Source organism: Lutra lutra, chromosome 4, assembly GCF_902655055.1.
Source record: "Lutra lutra chromosome 4, mLutLut1.2, whole genome shotgun sequence".
Lineage (NCBI taxonomy): Eukaryota > Metazoa > Chordata > Mammalia > Carnivora > Mustelidae > Lutra > Lutra lutra.
In genome coordinates, this window is record NC_062281.1 from 107,735,949 (window position 1) to 107,755,862 (window position 19,914).

At 35.1% G+C, this 19,914-nt stretch overlaps 1 pseudogene; it reads right to left on the bottom strand.

Moving 5' to 3' along the window:
• Window positions 1–7,414: 7,414 nt before the first annotated feature.
• On the bottom strand, window positions 7,415–7,836 carry LOC125099235 (pre-mRNA-splicing regulator WTAP-like; annotated as a pseudogene).
• Window positions 7,837–19,914: the final 12,078 nt, after the last annotated feature.

Below are 19,914 nucleotides of genomic sequence, written 5' to 3' on the forward strand. Positions count from 1 at the left end.
TTTGCGCGCATGTGCGGGGATGGGTTATATAATATAATATTCCTCTAGCTAATTTTATTATATGTCTGCATAAACACAGGTTTCTATCTCCTAAAAGCTTGGGGGTCTCAGGCAAGTGCAGAAGCAAGGGCAGAGGATGGATGTTTTCTCTTCATGTCCTAGGCAGAAGAATTTGAGAGCAAAAACAATAAGATGTGTCATCCTTTTTCTCCACAGCTGCTGAAATTCCCATTGCAAAAGAAGTTCTTGGTATTTTCCTTGACCATGAGAAGTGTAGTGAAAATTGCTAATGTCTCTTTGCTTTCAAAACTATCTTGGAAAGAAGAGTAACAAAATGCTTTATATTTATATTTCATTTTGTACTTTATGTACTTTTTACATGCAGTCTTCTCTTCGTCTGTCATTTTTCCACTATAATTCATGGCTTACGATGTACATGAGAAGAAATCACCTCTGTTAATCTGCTAGAGCTAAAGGAGAAACAGTTTGAAACAGGTTAAATGTTATTTCCCAAATCACAAACCACAGAGATAAAGGCTTCTTAACATGCAGGCTTTCTGATCACTACTTCAGTTTGGTTGTTTTGTTTGTTTACATTGTTTCCCAAATGATTTTCTTTAACTATCTCTTTGATCTCCCCCCCCCCCCCAAGGAGGAGAAGCATCTTCAAATAAAATGTAAAAGGAAAGATAGAGACATTTTCAAATATATATTGGTTACAACTGAATGTATTGTGTAAGCCACTGTAACATAATAGGTACTTATGTTGCATAGAGAAGGCCACTGTAGCAATTATTAAAGGCAACATATGGCAGGTGCCTAAAAGCTCCAGGGTGACAAAAAAACATACAACTTCAGCTCATTATAAGAATTTTCTAAGATCCTCTTAATTGCTGTAGTAATTAAAATTTATCAATTTTTATGAAAATGCCAACTGACTTATTACAATGGAGTGAATACATACTTTGCATTATTAAGCTTATGTAAAAATGCACATTCCAAGGATACTTAAATGTCTTTCTCCATAGATCTATATTTGTATTTATATTATATATCCACCTATTTCCATATATATAGATATAAATCCTTATATAGATAAATAGGTAGTGCCTGACTCTGTGTGTATGTGTGTGTTTGTGTGTGTGTGCGTGTGTGTGAGATTTAAAGAAATCTTAAGAGTTTAAATCCTTCTCTTACAAAGTTGCCATGTCTCATTTTTATTTTCTACACATTGTAACCTGTTCTGTAGTATTTTCTGATTAGTAATATATACTGTGTGGTGTTGGCAATCTGTTGGTAAAGGGTAATAATTAGCATTAAGAAAATTTATTAATTCAGAGCAACAAGACAGCTCAGTTTTTCAGATCACATTGTACTACTGGTAACACCACTGTGATTAAAAGAAATGTTTGCTGGATTAAAATAGAAATTAAAATATAATAATATGTATTAACATTTTAATTCTGGGATCCCACACAACACGGAAAAAACCCCAACTTACCAGAGAAATTGGATTTCTTTTAACTTTAAACCTCTCATGTTGTCATATATTTCAGGTTATTGGATACCCTTGAGAAAAGTTGTTTTAACACTATAATTTTAAATGCATGACAGCATAACCACTTGAAATTGGTTTTCACGTTAGGGTTTAGTTTTTATTTGTTTAATCAATCCAAGGTTTATGAAACTCTAGAAGTCCTATAAGTAGCTAGAAAACTCTTTTTAAAAAAGAAAAGACTATTTCATATTGTAAGAAAAATGCTTTTCATAAATTTAATAAAATGTGAACACTAATTCTTTAGATAAATTATGGTTCAAAATGGATCAGATAAAAATGTAAAATGTTTTAAAATGTAGTAAAAAATGTAATATCTTAACTGAAGCTGAATTTTATATTTTTAAACTCTCAGGTTTATCAGTAAAGGTTTTATACAGGAAGACAGCTTTAGGTTTGTTTGTTTTGTTAGCAGAAAATGGAAATGTTTATGAAATCAGAGATCACCTCTAGAAATAGGGAGTTTGAGAACATATTATCTTAGCTGTACCTCTGTATCTCTGAAAATTGCAATCAAGAAGCCACTGCCACAACTGTAGGCCAACATCAACAAAATGGTGACTGGATACCCAGAATGCTGAGGCCAGCTTTCTCCACAGATTCTTGATATAAATGGAGCTTTGATTGGACAATGCACACTGAGTCTACTGTAGCAACTTTTAGCAATAATTCTCACTATAAGGCTTTGTTTGAGAGAAGAAATGTTCACAGTATTTCAATCAGTTACCAGGATCACAAAAACCAAGCTAAGAATTTAAACAGAGGAAATTTAATGAAGACAATTTGTTTTCTCAGAAGCCAAAGGTGAATAGTGATCTCTTCCCCAACTCCCAAGATTAAAGACAAAGAAACACTCTTATTCTTATTAAGGAAAGATAAAGAGGAAATGTCACCAGAGTTTAGAGACCATAGTTATCCAGTAACCTTGGCTCCCATTCCATTTTGGAGTGGGAGCCGTGGAGAAGTTGTGTTAGTTGCTAGAGAGAAGAGAAATGCACTAGCTCTCCCTTCCTTATGCCACTGAATATTCTGACTTTGGCTCCCATAAACCAGAAATATGGAGAAGTCAATGAAAATCTAGTTTCAAAATCCTGGCTGCCAATTTAATTGGCAGAGGACAATCCACATTATGAACCCAAATGAAAAGGGAGCTGGAAACTAGTTTCCAACTTTCCATTCTATTCTTTATAAAAAGGTCTACTAGACTACTAGAAAGATGCTTATTGCCAGTTCATCCTACCCAAGATAATCCATCTTAATATCTGTCCTTAAATTTCAAGATAGTAACATGCTTTTAGTTAACGTGGGCAACTTTATCTCTTAAAATGGAAAGATTTTTGTCCCCTTACAAGATGGAAAGAACTTTCTAAATAGTTTCCCTTCCATATAATTCAACTCTTATGGTTTTTTGGAGACATATTTTTGAGAAACAGTTTTTACTACTATTACAGTATAGGATTATTTGCAACAAAGATTTCTTGATGATAAGTGTTTGTTGAGCCCTCATTAATGTGACTAATGCCCATATGATAGAGGTCTCAGGGAGGTGTCTTCCCTTCTGGCATATGATGACACATTCCATCAACAAGCTAGAAAGCTGACCCTCATTACACACCAAATTGGCCAGCACCTTGATCCTGGCCTTGAGAATCATGAAATATACATGTCTGTTATTTAAGTCCACCCAGTTTATGGTGTTTTGCTATAGCTTCCTGAAAAGACTATGGAAAACAGTATGATAGTTCCTCAAAAATTAAACATAGAATTATTTTTTGTTTGTTTTTCTTACTCTTTATTTATTATGTCATGTTAGTCACCATACAGTATATCATTAGTTCTTGATGTAGAGTTCAACGATTCATTAGTTTTATAACAACCAGTGCTACATGTAATACATTCCTCCTTAATACCCATCACCCAGCTCTCCCATCCCTCCACCCTCCTTCCTTCTAAAACCCTCAGTTTGTTTCCTGGAGTCCACAGTCTCTCATGGTTCTTCTCCCACTCCGATTTCTCCCCTTTCATTTTCCCTTCCTTCTCCTAATATCCCCCATGCTATTCCTTATGTTCCACAAATATGTAACATATATTTTTTTTATTTGACAGAGAGAGAGAGAGAACACAAGTAGAGTAGCAGGCAGAGGGAAAGGGAGAAGCAGACTCTCCACTGAGCAGAGATCCCAATGCAGGCCTAGATCCCAAGACCCCAGGGTCATGACCAGAGCCAAAGGCAGATACTGAAAGCAGGATCTTGACAGATATTAATACACTCTTATTCATAGCAGTGTTATTTAAAATATACAAAAGATGTAAACAATCCATGTGGCTTATCCATTCAAGAAATGAATGAATAAACAACATGTGGTATATACACACAATGGAATATTATTCAGCCTCAATAATGAAAGACATTCCTATATGTGCTACATGGTTGGACCTTGGAGACATTTTGCTGAATAAATAAGTCATTTACATATTTTATTTGAAGAACTGTTGATTCAAATCCTTTGTCCATTTTATAATTGGGTCATTTGTCTTTTTATTGTTGAGTGGTAAGAATTCTTTACCTCTATTTTTCTTGTATCACTTTTGTAGTTGGTAGCATACATTAGGAACTATAGCCTAATACAAGATCACAGATGTTTACTTTATGCTTCCTTGTAGAATTTTTCATATTTAACTGTTACACTGTAGTCTATGATCTACTGTGAGTTCATTTTTGTGTATTGTGTGAAGTATGAGTCCACATTCATTATTTTGCATGTAGATATCTAATCATCTAGCACCATTTGTTGAAAAAACTATTTTCCCCATTGAATTGTCTTGGCATCTCTGTCAAAAATCAATTGGCCATAAATATAGTATATATTTCTTGACTTTTGGTTCTACTTCATGATCCATGTGTCTGTTCTTTGCCAGTGTAACACTACCTTTACAGTAGCCTTAGAGTGTCAGTTGAAATGTGAGTTCTCCAACTTTGTTTTTTTTTTCTTAAGACAGTTTTGGTAATTCTGGATCCTTTGAATTTACACATAAACTTTAAGATCAACTTTCCAATTTCTGCAAAACACTAGCAGGAATTACATGGAAATTGCATTGAATGTATACATTTGGGGAATATTGCCATTTTAACAATGTTAAGTCTTGAAACATGGGATGTTTTTGATCTTCTTTAATTTCTCTCAGTATGCTTTGAAATTTTCAGTGTTTAAATCTAGTGTTTCTTCTGTTAAAATTATTCTACTTATTTTTTGTTGCCATTATGAATTAAATTGTTTCCTTATTTGATGTTCAGATCATTTATTGCTGGTGTATAAAAACACAGTTGGTTTTTGTAAATTGATCTTGGATATTACCACAGTGATGAACACCATTAATAGTTCAGATAATGTGTGTGTGTGTGTGTGTGTGTGTGTGTGTGTGTGTGTGTGTGTATTCCTTTGGATTTTCTATATCCAGGATTGGGTCACTTACCAATAAAAATAGCTTTACTTCTTTCTTTATAATCTGGGTGCATTTTACTTCTTTCTTACCTAATTATCATGGCTAGAATCTTCAGTAAAATATTAAGTTGAAGTGGTAAAAATGAATACCATTTTTTTGTTCCTGATTTTAAGAGGAACATTCATTTTTCTTCATTAAATATCCTGTTAGTTGTGGATGTTATTCTCTCAAACTTAGAGGATTCCCATGTATTTCTAGTTGTTAAATAGTTTTATCATGATAAGATGTAACTTTTCAAATGCTTTCCCCCTATCTGTTGAGATGAACATATAGCTTTTATCAGGTATTCTATTCATATACAGGATTATGTTGATTGATTTTTTTTTAATCTTAAATCTACCTTATATTTCTAGGATACACTCTACTTAATGATGGTGTACAATCCTTTTCATACTTTGCTGGATTCAGTCTGTCAGCATTTTACTGATGATATTCTGCATTTATAATCATAAGGACTATTGCTCTGTAGTTTTCTTGTAATATTTTTTCAAGGCATATTTAATTGAATATCAAGAGTGCAATACAGGAGTGCCTGGGTGGCCAGGTTGGGTAAGCATCTGCCTTTGGCTCAGGTTCTGGGATTAATCCCTGTGAGGTTTGGCTCCCTGCTCAATGGGGAGTCTGCTTCTCCCACTCTCCCTCCCCCTGCTCATGCTCTCTCTCTCTCTCAAATAAATAAATAAATAAATAAATAAATAAATAAATAAATATATTTTAAGAGTGCAATACAAGGATGCCTGGGTGGCTCAGTTGGTTAAGTGACTGCCTTCAGCTCAGATCATGATTCCTGAGTTCTGGGATTGAGTCCCGCATGGGCCCCCAGCTCCGCGGGGTGTCTGCTTCTCCCTCTGATCTTCTCCCCTCTCATGCTCTCTCTCACTCTCTCTCTCTCTCTCAAATAAATAAAATCTTAAAAAAAAAAAAAAAAAGAAGAGTGCAATACAGAAGGCCCAAATACAATGAAGGAAACACATTCTCCCGTTAATACCAACAACAATGCTCTTTCAAAATGTGCCTACTGAATGGAATGGGAACTTAATTTCACTACTGAAAAAAATGCAGCAAGTTTCATCACAACCAATATCCTTATATAGTCTAGTAGTGAAATGAGTGTTTATAATGCTTCCAAAAGTTTCAGCCTGAAGGTTTGATACCATACCTTTATGTCCTTGATAAGACCATCTACAGCCTTGATAAGATCATTCAAAGAACAAACCATTGATTAAAACCACACGGATTTAAGGCTCAGTAAAGTTATATAAAGCCTCAAACTAAATGGCTAAATATTTGACGTACTTGCACTAACATCTATTATTTGACTCATGACTATTAAATTGGTTCTTGGCAAATAAACATTTCTAAGGCAAAATTCATCTCATTTGAGTTTTGACCGAGAAGTTCAACAACAATCACATGGGAAACACTGATATACAGTGTCTCTAAGTCACTACACTCAAGGTTAAGAGTGATGCGGATCCCATTTTTACATTTTACTGGAATTTTACCTGTTCAGTTCATGATGTTAAATCTCTAGGTTTTCATTCCTCCAAACTGAAGAGAGTGTGCCACAGACTTGACATTTCCCTTTCTCCCTCTCTTTTCCTCAAACAGAAACATTTCTCAAGAGTCTACACGTTTTAGAACGGAAATTTTTCAGAGTTGGCCACTTCTTTGGAATAGTCCCATGCCATCAGGTCTCAGAAGTAAGGTGGCAGGGGGAAGAGAAAAAAGCTAAAACACAAGTTTCATTTGGTAAGTTTTACATTAACCATTATAAGCTGGATAGTATAAAAATGTGGCTTTTTTTCGCTCAAAAAGTCTGAGTTTGGGGTGCCTGGGTGATCACTAGGTTAAGTCTCTGCCTTCAGATAAGGTCATGATCCTAGGTTCTTGGGACTGAGCCCCACCCACATCTGGCTCTCTGCTCTGCAGGGAGCCTACTCCCCCCCCCCCACCCCCGCCTACTGCTCCTCCTGCTTGTGTGTTTCCTCTCTCTCTCCCTCTCTCTGCCAAATAAATAAATAAACAAATCTTAGAAAAAAAAAAAGTCTGGGGTGCCTGTGTGGCTCAGTGGGTTAAGCCTCTGCCTTCAGCTCAGGTCATGGTCTCAGGGTCCTGGAATCCAGCCCCACATCGGGCTCTCTGCTCAGCGGGGAGCCTGCTCCCTCCTCTCTCTGCCTGCTTCTCTGCTTGCTTGTGATCTCTCTCTCTCTGTGAAGTAAATAAAAAATCTTAAAAAAAAATTAAAATAAAAAAAAAAAGTCTGAGTTTTGGTGTGGAAACCAGTCTGTGGCTGTTCCAAGCTTTCTCCTTCTGGAACTATCAGGGAAGTCTTAAATGGGGAGTATGATTTGTTTACCTGTCAGGTGGAAACATCCAGGCACTCAATTCATTTGGAGCTTGTTCCAGTTTGTCTTTAGCCTATTGTAGTTCATTTTTCATTTTTAGGAAAAAACCAAGTTGATCACTGGGTCTACCATTGTTGATCTCAGTTGGGCAACACTAGGCTGCTGGACTTACTTGAGGTACTTAATTTGAGTGACACATTCTTTCATCTCTTGCTCCTGGGTTGTTAGTGGCATTACAAGGATGTTTTCCCTTTGAGCAGAATCTTGTTGCTTTAGTTTTTCTTCAGACTCCTTTAAGCCAGTCACCTCATTTGAATTGGATATATGCTTCACGTTGTTTCCATCTTTGAAAAACTCATCACGTGCTATAACTTTGAAGTCTGTCTTACTTGATGGAAACTTTTTGGGAAGAAACTTCTCTTTGGTCATTTTGAAACCTTTTCAGAGGGAGGCAGCCACCCACTCCCATAGGCGAAGGCCACGCAGCTGGATCACTGACCTGGCCTCCAGAGCAGCCACCACCTCCCAACACTCCTCTTCTTCCTACTACTACAGCCCTGCACTCTCCTATATTTGTGCTCTCACTGCCACAAAATGATGCTTGTACTTTTCTTGTAATATGTTTTTCTGATTTTCATATCATAATAATAGTGACCACATAGAATAAGTTGAGAAGTGTAATCTATTTTTTGGAAGAGTATGTGAAGGATGCTTATTAAGTCTTTCAAAAAATGTTTGGAGGAATTTATTGGTGAAGTCATTTGGGCCTGGACTTCTTTTTCTCTCTCTACTTCTCCTCTTTGGTTCTTTCTCTCTCTCTTTTTCTAGTTGAAACTCTTTGGTTTTTATAGATCTATTCAGATTATTTAGAGAAAGAAGGGGGGGTTTGAATTGCTCCAAATTAAAGCATTATAGACTGCTATCTTAATGAAGATTAATAGTTTCTCTTTGATAACTGATTTTTCTTTTGTTTTGTGGCTTTAGCTAAATACAAGATTTCTGGGGCACCTGGGTGGCTCAGCTGTTAAGTGGCTGCCTTCAGCTCAGGTCATGATCCCAGGGTCCTGGGATGGAGCCCCGCATTGGGCTCCCTGCTCAGCTGAAAGCCTGCTTCTCTCTCTCCCACTACCTCTGCTTGTGTTCCTTTCTCACTGTGTCTCTCTCTGTCAAATAAATAAAATCTTTTTGAAAAAATAAAAGATTTCCAAAATTGTAAGTGTAGTTCTTTTACCATATTTTGTTTTTGTTTTAGAGGGAGTTCACACAGTTCTTCACCCTGCCATTACAGAAGGTGATCTGGGTCAGAGGAAAGTTGGTTCTACTTCATGGTTATTGTGAAGGTAGAAAAATTTGAACCAGTAATATTTTAATGAAGAATCTTTATAAGAATATGGTATTGCATGGCTAACTGAACACAATAAAAAAGAATATGATATTTTAAAAATATCTAATTAAAAAGAGCAATCAGATAATCAATGCAAAGATAAAATATGTAACACCATTCATTTGATCACAATCTAATTCTTATAAAGGGAGACAACAATTAGATCAATAGTTCTGGATAAAACAATGAAAAGCCTCTCTGTAAGATATTAAAATGGGTTACAAATATTTAGCTACCTAAATTATTCCACTAAATATCTGAAGTTACCCTATGACTTATAGGTGAACACCAACTTATCCTAAGGCTGAGGGCATCAGCTTTCTCAGGCAGATGATTAATTAATGCAGCTTTTGATTCCAAGTTTAATAATTTATTCGCCTATCAATGCCACCATAAAATCCCTGAAGCTCTTTACAAAATTTGCAATGAGATAGAGTTAGCAGGTGCTACTAAGAGAATATGCAAGTTTCCTTAACAAAATGCCAGAAGTTGATTGTCGACCAACTGGGGAAGACCTATGAGATCTTTCCAGTGTACACAAAAGGAATGAATCCATAATTAAATTACAGTTAATCACAGATGGTTATTTTACAGCAGGTGCTCAACTTTGAAAGTGTAGTTCTGGACTATTTTTGTTCCAACATGGTGCTCAATCCCTGTTGGTTATCTGGCAATATTTTATGGTTAGAAAAATATTTATTTATGGTGGAAATTTTATTTCATCTATTCCATAAAATATATAAAATATTATTTCATATAATCACTCATACAACTTGCACATTGTTGTTTTGATATTTTAAAAAACACTGAAAAATATAGTTTAAAAATTGTTTATCAGATTCATAAATCCCCTTGATTCAGAAATTATAGACATTCAAAAGTATTAGTAGGATTACATGAAATGGCAACCAAATTTTCAAAATTGCTCAAGTTTGGAAAAAAAGTAAGTCATATAATCAACACCATCTTCAGTGACAAAGTATAAGCTTATTCTTGTCACATTTCCTTTTCAATCAAGTTAATAAAATAAACAAAAGGTAACATAGCATTGAATTATAGGTACAGTAAGCATGATAATGTATGAAAGGAAAGAATGGGATAATTGTTTACATGTTTAAAATTAATACTAACATTCTGTAAATAATAACTTCACTCAGCAAAACAGGTCCTTCTTCTGAATATCATAAATATAAAGCTGATCTGGATGTCTCAGTTTCAGAGCCTAATTATTAAAGATCTGTTAAATGCAAGATGTCTGGCTAAAGGCAAGTTATAGTTGCATTTTCAGTTTTGGGATTTCATTAGGGACCTATTGATATTCGACGTTCTTATAGGTAGCCACTAATTCCCCATTTCTCTGTCTGTCTCTCTCTCTCTCTCTACCTTTCCTAATCCTTGGTTTGGAAAGAGGAGCTGAATATTCCTGTTTCTAATTGCTTTGGCATTGCTTTCTGGCAATATTGCTTTCAATCTGTTATTTACTGCAATGATCCAAATAGGTATTTCTCTCTCTCTCTCTCTCTCTCTCTCTCTCTCACATACACACACACACACACACACACACACACACACACACACTAAAGAAAGCTATCCACAGCATCCTACTATAGGAGAAAAGCCTTCTTCAGATTTCTGGAAGAAACTAGAATAGCTCTTTCTGGGTGAGAAAATACATGGAATGATAAAAATGTGTAGTGTCAGATCTGGGAACACCATCACCACCTGGGGGACTTTGGTCAGATTGAGTTGAATAAACAGAAACAATGGAATCATGTCTGTCATCAAAACATATCTTTTAGAAACCCACAATAAAATATTCACAGAATCAATAAAGACATTTCAAATCAAGATGCTGTCCAGGAAAAAAAAAAAGTTCAATACCTGCCTCAGAGTCTGACCTCTGACTTCCTTTCCCAATGAGAACATTCTTGTACTAGCTAAACTGAACCACGAACACTCCCTTATATGTGCCATTCTTATCTCACTTCTCTTACCATTTAGCCTGTGCAGATGCTATTTCTTCTTCCTGGAATGACTTCTCCTTTCTTCCACCTACAACTATATGTCTCTCCCAATTTTTTCCACCCCTAATTCAAGTTAGTAATACCTCTAGTAGCTAAATTATGTCAGTCACAAATTGTATCAGGGAAGCATTCCCAGATAATATCTATTTAAGTTTCAACTATACGATTTTCCTGTATTGTTTTTAAAAGACTCAGTATTTTTACAAAAATGACACTTTTGGTCTCTCTTAAAATGTTCTTCTTATCCATCAACTGTGTGCTCCTAATCTAGGGGGCGATTACATCATATCCTCCAACATGGTACCTGTCACATAGGTACTGGTATTGAATAACTTTTTTTTTTTTTAATGAGTAAATATGTTATGCTAAATAGTAACAATTTTGTGTCTTTAAAGATTTTCTTGCACAATTGCTTTCTGCCTTTAATTACAGAAAAGAAAGTAAGAACATTACATTAATAGTTGTAAAATAACTGCCAATTTGAAAAAGTAGAGGCCTTTAATATATTTTCAGTATGTAGTGGTTACCAGCTATGTTGCCAAAACAGAAGACGTGATTTTCCTTTTTAATCAGAGAAAACTATGGTTATTGCTGTGTCATTTCTCTGACTGTTGTATGGAAATGAAAACTGAATGCACATACCCACTCAAACTGGGTCCAAAGGTTAAGAAAAACATAGCTTATCTAACTCATATCTAATGGTTAGTTTATTGCCTTTGTCATTTCAAAAGCTATTTAGAATGGACATTTATCATCTTCATTATAAATCTACCTACTATAAGTCTTAGTCTGATGTGTACATTTCACCGTGTAGGTTTTAACAATCAAAGGCATTTCTGGAGGCTTTGAGAAATTCCATGCACAAGATAGTCCCCATACCTGAGCGAATTCCATACCTCAAATAAATCTTCTATAAAAACAAGTAGATATAATGGGTCTAATATCACCAATTTCACATTACCTACATTTAGAAACATCTCAGTAAGTAGTATGCTTTGAAGACAAAGATTAAATTTCCTGAAAAGCTACCATGGAAACTGATTTCCTCTTAGTTAAAATGATATTATATATTTATTAAGTATGTTTTCTAAGGAATGCCAACTTTTAAAAATTACAACCCTATTAGTCATCATGATATCTGAGCTGTAGGCAGATCTACCCATATATTTGCCATGACAAAATTATTGAGGTATAAATTAGTGAAATGTTTTGCTTATATTTTGTAAGATATTATGGAAATAGTCAAACGTATATTTCAAATTTGCTTATTAAAAGTTACATTCAATAATTTTTATAAAAAATTCTATGATTCATACAGTAGAAACACATAGAATGTTTAGAGAGTACTCTTGTCCTTGGGTGTTTTCATGTGATTAAGTGCTCCAGCATTTTCGTCTATAGAACAAAGACTGTTACTAAGTTAAATCCAAGTAATTATTTTAATGGGATTTTAAGTGCTAATGTCTTGGACACAATTGATGACATATAGGTCTTAATAAAGAAGGTAGCATAGAGACTATAGTCAATGGCATTATAATGTGACAGATGGGAACTACACTTGTGGTGAGTGTAGCGTAACATATAGACTCATTGACTCACTGTGTTGTACACCTGAAACTATTGTAACATCATGGCTCAGCTATACTCAAATTTTTAAAAAAGTGGTAGGTGTGCTTAAAGTGGATGTACTCACTTTTTTACATAAGAAAAATAAAGATCTTGAGTTATAAAATCTCAATCCCTGCTCCTCCTTTCAGGAGACTTTAAGTATATGAAGAAATTCTCTACCTGTGTATTAATGGAATGTTCAGAAATTGATGCCCCAATGGACAAATTCTACATTGTGACTTTTTATTAAAGAAATTGCACTAATACTAAACAATTATAAAATTAACAGAAACACATAAATTATGTTCTTTTCTTGAGAAGATCAGGTATCTCTTATTGAGATTTCTGGTTTACATACTACTCTCCTGGTGCTATGAGGGATTATCTTTGATCATTTATGACAACTCTTTCACTGATGTATATCTTTTAAAGGACACTATATTCATGTCTACTATTAAGAGTTGGAAAACAGAAGATGACCTGAGAAGTCCACAGTTTTTAAGTAACTAGTACAAAAAAATTTCTCTAGGAAAAAAAAAAGAAAGAATCTATTATTTTGGAAAATGTTAAGTGATTTACCTTGGGTATGGCTAAGAAGGTGAGAAATGAAAAGTTCAACTAATTTCGTGCATAGGCCACTACAAAATTAGGTGAAAACTGTCAGAGAAAAGACTGTTGGGATACAAATGAATCATAATAAAGTTATAATAAAATTATATTTAATAAAAAACAAGTGAGGTCTGTAAGTGTAATCTCAAGAAAATCTTACGATCTATTGAAAAAATATTAGAAATAAAGCAAAGTTGATATCCCTATAGTTAGGACAATGGGGGTATTACAGAGATATTTATGTATCTTAACAGACAAATAAAACAAAGAGAACAGAAAAATTTTAAATGATATTAGGAAAAAGAAAATTTCTGCACAAATCTCTTTATGAAAAAACAAAAACCACAAAAGTTGTCATTACAAGCATATATTCCTAAATATGTGTATGTGAATTAGTATTAAATTTGCTTTGATATAAAATATATGATAGTTCAAAGTAATATGAAGTTACATACATATGTTAAGAACATGAAAACACATATACATTATTATCTTTTTTTTTTTTTAAAGATTTTATTTATTTATTTGAGAGAGAGACAGTGAGAGAGAGCATGAGCTAGGAGAAGGTCAGAGGGAGAAGCAGACTCCCCATGGAGCTGGGAGCCTGATGTGGGACTCGATCCCGGGATTCCGGGATCATGACCTGAGCCGAAGGCAGTCGTCCAACCAACTGAGCCACCCAGGCGTCCCTACATTATTATCTTTAACAGTGATTATGAATAGCAAACTACTGGCCCCAATTAGAAAACTAGATAGGTGAGAGGTGGAAAAAGTGTTAGTTGGCTGCTTTCTTCATTAACAAAGCTGACATGCAGAAAGTGATTCTGACTAGGAAGGGAAAACACAATTTTTGGAATAATTTCTGAGTATTTCAGCACTTGCCAGGAAATCAAGCATCTTCAGTTTATTTATTTAATCATTAAAAATAGGTTAAACTCCTATTGTGTGCCAGGAACGGCTCTAAATTCTGGGGGTATGGGGGTGCCTGGGTGTCTCTGTAAATTAAGCATCTGCCTTTGGCTCAGGTCATGATTCTGGGGTCCTGGGATTGAGCCCAGCATCAGGGAAAAGAAAAAAAAAAATCCCTGCTCAGCAGGGAGTCTGCTTTTCTCTCTCCCTCTGTACATCCCCCACTCCCAGCTCATGCTCACTCTCTTTCATTCTCTCTCTCTATCTCAAATAAATAAATAACATCAAAAAATAAATAAATGTATAAATTCTTGGGGTATAATGGTGATTATTTTTCCTGGAAACTGGACAGAAAAAAATGCAGTTCTTGTAGAAGACCATAGTGACAAGATGGTTTGTCTGGGAAAATTTTCAATATGAGTGATATTAAAGTACGTTGTTATGCTGATGACAACAAGCCAGTTACCAGGGTGAAAAGCATGATGCAGAGCAGGGATTAACAGCAATGACATCCTTCTGTGACTTGAAGGTCATGGGTACATTGCACAAATAGAGAGCCTGGCCTAAAATACAATCGGGAGCTGTGCATCTTAACAGAAACAAAGGCAATGCATATCTTATGTGTAGAGATTCACAGAAATTGCTTTTAGAGCCCTACCTCATATTAATGTGGCTTATCACTACCAACATTTCAAATTTCTAAGAGCATCTTGGTGGCTCTGTCCTAGCGTTCCTTAAAAGGTCATATAATTCTAACATGGCTTCCCAAACTATTTTCCATACATAGTTACACCTTGATTTTTAATTAAAGTTCATTCATGTTATATAACTGCTTGAAAATAACTTCTGTTTCAACTGAAATGATAGAGGGAAACAAAAATTTCTATAGCTACAAAAGTAAAAATAAAGATAAAGAAAACATTAAATAAAAAAATATTAAATAAGATTATAAATGTGAGAATAAAGCAATTAAGAAATACTTGTAAATGAGACAAGCATGCTTATTTAAAAATGCCATATTGAGTTAAAAAATTATTACTGAATTCAAATATATGATAAAGTTTTCTAAAAAATATAAATGTAAATTTAAACGAAAGATGGTCAAATATCTACTAAACTAATACATTAAGTAGTTTGTATTGGAAATAATTTACTTGCTAAAAGTAGAATCTATTCAGACCAGCTTTAAAAAGAGATATGGAGGGACATCTGGGTGGCTCAGTCTGTTGAGGGAAGACTCTTGATTTCAGCTCAGGTCATGACCGTAGGGTGGTGAGATTGAGCCCTGCATCGGGACTTCCAGCCCAGTGTGGAGACTGCTTAGGATTCTGTCCTTCCCTCTCTCTGTGCCCATCCTTGCCCCTGCCCAGGATGCGTACATTCTCTCTCTCTCTCAAAAAAAAAAAAAAAAAAAAAAAAAAAAAAAAGAGAGAGAGAGAGAGAGATGGAATAATTGCACTGATATAATGTCTTGCTATTAATTTTAAATATATATAATGTATTTTTAAAAAAACTAATCTTTTGGAAAATGAAATTACTAAAAAGTAATAAAAAAGGAGATCAAATTACAAATTATGCATGAAAAGTATATATCATCACAGGAAGAAAATTGAAGAAATTAAAAGATAATTAGCTTTTAAAAATATATGGTAACTTGGGGCGCCTGGGTGGCTCAGTGGATTAAAGCCTCTGCCTTCGGCTCAGGTCATGATCTCAGGGTCCTGGGATTGAGCCCCGCATCGGGCTCTCTGCTCAGCAGGGAGCCTGCTTTCCCCTCTCTTTCCGCCTGCCTCTCTGTCTACTTGTGATCTCTCTCTGTCAAATAAATAAATAAAAATCTTAAAAAAAAATAAATAAATAAATTAAAAAATAAATAAAAATATATGGTAACAATTTGGAAATCAGTATAAATTTATGAAGGGAAACATACTTTATGAGAAGTTGTAGGAAATCTAAATAAGAGAAATCATGTGATAGTATGAAGTTTGTCAAACTTGAAACCCCTTTAAAGCACACTAGCTCTAGTCATCTACACAAAGAAGTGTTTTTCAACGTTCAAAAATTAATAGTATCTGTATTAGTCTAATGGTTCCAAAGCATAAGGAAGAAAAATATCCCATTAATTTCAGAATACTAATATAAACTTTACACCAAAACCCAACTATCAAAGCACCTAAAACACTTTGTGTTCTAATATTATTGCAGAATGAATATGCAAACATTTAAAACAGAAATTAGTAAATTAACATCTGAAGTACCTTATAAGAATGACATAGTATAGCAATCGGGGTTTATTTTTCAAATTGTACAAGGTTTATTTTAGGGAAAAATAGAATTTCAACAACGCGATCTCATAAATAAACCTTCATACTAGTAAGTGAAAGAGAAAATGAATGTGAATATTAATAATGTATTTCAGAATTTTAAAATTGCCTATTAACATAATTTAGTTGTTTTATTAACTAAATTTATTTATTTATTTTTTAAAGATTTTATTTATTTGACAGACAGAGATCACAAGTAGGCAGAGAGGAAGGCAGAGAGAGAGGAGGAAACAGGCTCCCCGCTGAGCAGAGAGCCGGATGCGGGACTCAATCCCATGACACTGGGATCATGACCTGAGCTGAAGGCAGAGGCTTTAACCCGCGGAGCCACCCAGGCACCCCTTATTAACTAAATTTAAAGCCACAGTAAAACATTTCACCAAGGGCCAGTATCATATTCAAGAGTAAATATTAAAAGGGATTCCTTTAAAATCAGAAGAAAAACAAGGATGCTTAAATGTCATCACTATTAAATATTATTTGTTGTAACACTGGTCAATTCAATTAGACAATTATCACTATGTGAGTAAGTGGTACACTTATTGCAAAATTTTCTGCTTACCAATTAACTGTAGAAATATTAGTGGTATTCTTAGCCACAAGCATTGTGCAGTAGAATGGAAAGTTCTATTCACAATTACAAAGAAAGTATGAATTATCTAGTATTAACACCGGAACATATAGAATTTATATTATTATAACTTATTTGCATACTGAATTTTATATATGTACTGAAATACAACAAAACAAACCTAAGCAAATGAGATGACATAGCATCTGCTATATGAGGATACACATTTCTCTCTTGTAAGTTATAATTTCAACACAGTTCTAATAAAAATGTGACAAAACTTTAATTCCAACCTACATCTTTTGGGTTGGGGTTCTTGGAATCTAAATACAAATATTCTAAGTTTCATCCAGAAAAATAAACATGTGGCAATGTCCAGATAAGTGTTTTCCATTCAATTTAATACATCCTTAGTACTTTTTTTTTGAAAAAAAAATTTTTTTTCTTGGAAAGAAAGAGAGCACATGCATTCACTCATTCATGGGGGGTGGCAGAAAGAGGGGGCCTAGAGGATGGGCCTAGAGGAAAGGGCATAGGGAGAGGGAGAGAAAGAATCTGAAACAGGCCAACAGTTCAGCAGGGAGCCCAACTTGGAGCTTGGTCTCACAACCCCGAGATTGTGACTTGATCCGAAATCAAGAGTTAGACACTTAACCAAATGAGCCACCAAAGAACCCCTATCCTTAGCACTTTATTTTTTAAAGATTTTATTTATTTATTTGACAGACAGAGATCACAAGTAAGGCAGAGAGGCAGAGATAGAGGAAGGAGGCTCCCTGCAGAGCAGAGAGCCTGATGCGGGGCTAGATCCCAGGACTCTGGGACCATGACCTGAGCTGAAGGCAGAGGCTTTAACCCACTGAGCCATCCAGGCGCCCTTCCTTAGCACTTTTTTTAATGGACTGATAAACCTGAGGAGTGTAAACACACTTCCTACTCTCAAAGAGCCTAAAATCAGATTTATAAATTAAACCCAATTTAATAGTATTATATAAAATCTTTAGTATGCTCAATTACTGTTTAATGTTTTATAGAAATTAAATTCATTGGAAAAGAACAATTAATCACTTAATGATTTGTGGCAACATAGAAAAGACAAATTTAGATTTTCACACACTTTGTACAAATATTTAAATGTAACACCAGAAAATACAGACATTCTGAAAGAAAATATAGATCTATTTATTTACAACCCTGATAAAAAAGATTTTAAAAGAAGCTAGATCCAAATGAAAAAGACAGTTGAAAATCATCACAATACATTGAAAAGGCAAAGGATTCGACATACTTTGTAAAGAGTTAACTTCTACAATATTTAAATAAGCCATACAAAAGAAGGAGAAATAAGTGGTATAACATGAAAAGAAAATAAACAAAGCACACAATTAGCATTTCACTAAAGACAAAATCTAAACAGCTGAGAAGTAAAAATATTCTTCAACTTTATTCTGTGTGACAAAAGTAATAATTATAAAAGATTGAAGAACGTATAAACAACCCACTCCTTGAGATTTACCATCACTTTCCCTCTAATTACGTCGAGATCCTATAGCTGCGTACCTGTGCCCTGTTGTCTTGCTCCCACAAAACTGCTTCCCAGGGTTTTGCTTTCATATCTTTAGTTTGTTGAGGTACTCTGCAAAAGATAAATTCATGAAATCCAATGTAGGATTCCATTAGAGACTATCAAAAAGCTTCAACAGAAGATTTTTTTAAAGATTTTATTTATTTATTTGACACAGAGAGAGAGATCACAAGTAGGCAGAGAGAGAGGGGGAAGCAGGCTCCCCCCTGAGCAGAGAGCCCAATGTGGGGCTCGATGCCAGGACCCTGAGACCATGACCTGAGCCGAAGGCAGAGGCTTAACCCACTGAGCCACCCAAGAGCCCCCCAGAAGATTTTTAACAACAGATTAACATTGTAGTTGAAAGGAGCTAGATTGTCTATACTCATTTCCACCTGGAACCTCGCCATAGGACCAAAATGAGCATAAGGGTCTTTGCAGATGTAGTTAAGGTAAGGATCTCAAGATGGGCACATATAGGACTTAGTCCAGTGACTGGTGTTCTTATGAGAGGAAGAGGGGAGCTAGAGAAATACAGAGACACAAAGGGGAAGGCCATGTGAAGATGAAGCAGATATTGGAGGGCAGCTGCTAGCCCAGGAATGCCAAAGATTGCCAACAGGCATCAGAGGCTGGGAGAGACACATGAAATAGATTCTCCCATAGAGCTTCCCAAAGGAACCAACCCTGTGACACATTGATTTCAGACTTTGGACTTCCACAGCCATGAGACAATACATTTCTTTTGCTCTTTAGCCAATTTGTGATAATTTGTTATGAAAGCCTTAGGAAAACAATATACTACTTGTGACCTAATAAATTTCTTATTCTCTCTCTGATTCATTGTCATCATTTTTAGATGGGGTTAATTGTAATCTTGTCATCACATTTTATAAGTATTAGAAAATACTCTAAGCTTCAAGAATAGGATCTAGCACAGTCTAAGCCCTCAAAAAGTGATGGCTGTAATTTTTATCGCATGAGGTGACTTTGGGGGGACTGCTTACAGCATCAAGGTCTCGGGTTATTTTGGCAGACTGTCTTGTTCATCTTAGCTAAGCTCCCCATCCAGACGTATTGGAGAAAACAACTTCAGGAAACACCTGCCATGTGTAATGTGTAATCACCTAATTTGAGAGGGCAGTATGAAGAAGGCAGATTTGTGGGTTTATATACACAGACTCGAACAGCAAAAATACCATCATGCTCCCCAGTTCTTGTATCTCAGGAAATACTCCTCAGTCTATTACTTTTCTGTGGTAGGAAAGACTGTGTTTTTTCTCCTGTGTAGTTATGTTAATGAACAGAGAGGAATTGCACATGGGTCTATAGTGATATTTTGTAGTTATACCTTCTCTCTGATGGTCAGTTTTTTGCTTGGTAATTGTCTCTTCTCCTAGTCATCCAAGTTACCACTCTCCTAGGGCTAGTGAGGAAGACTGAAGTTATTTTAGTGATTACAGTTATGCCAGCATTACCTAAGCTGATGGCATACCAAGGGCGTGGGGCACTTG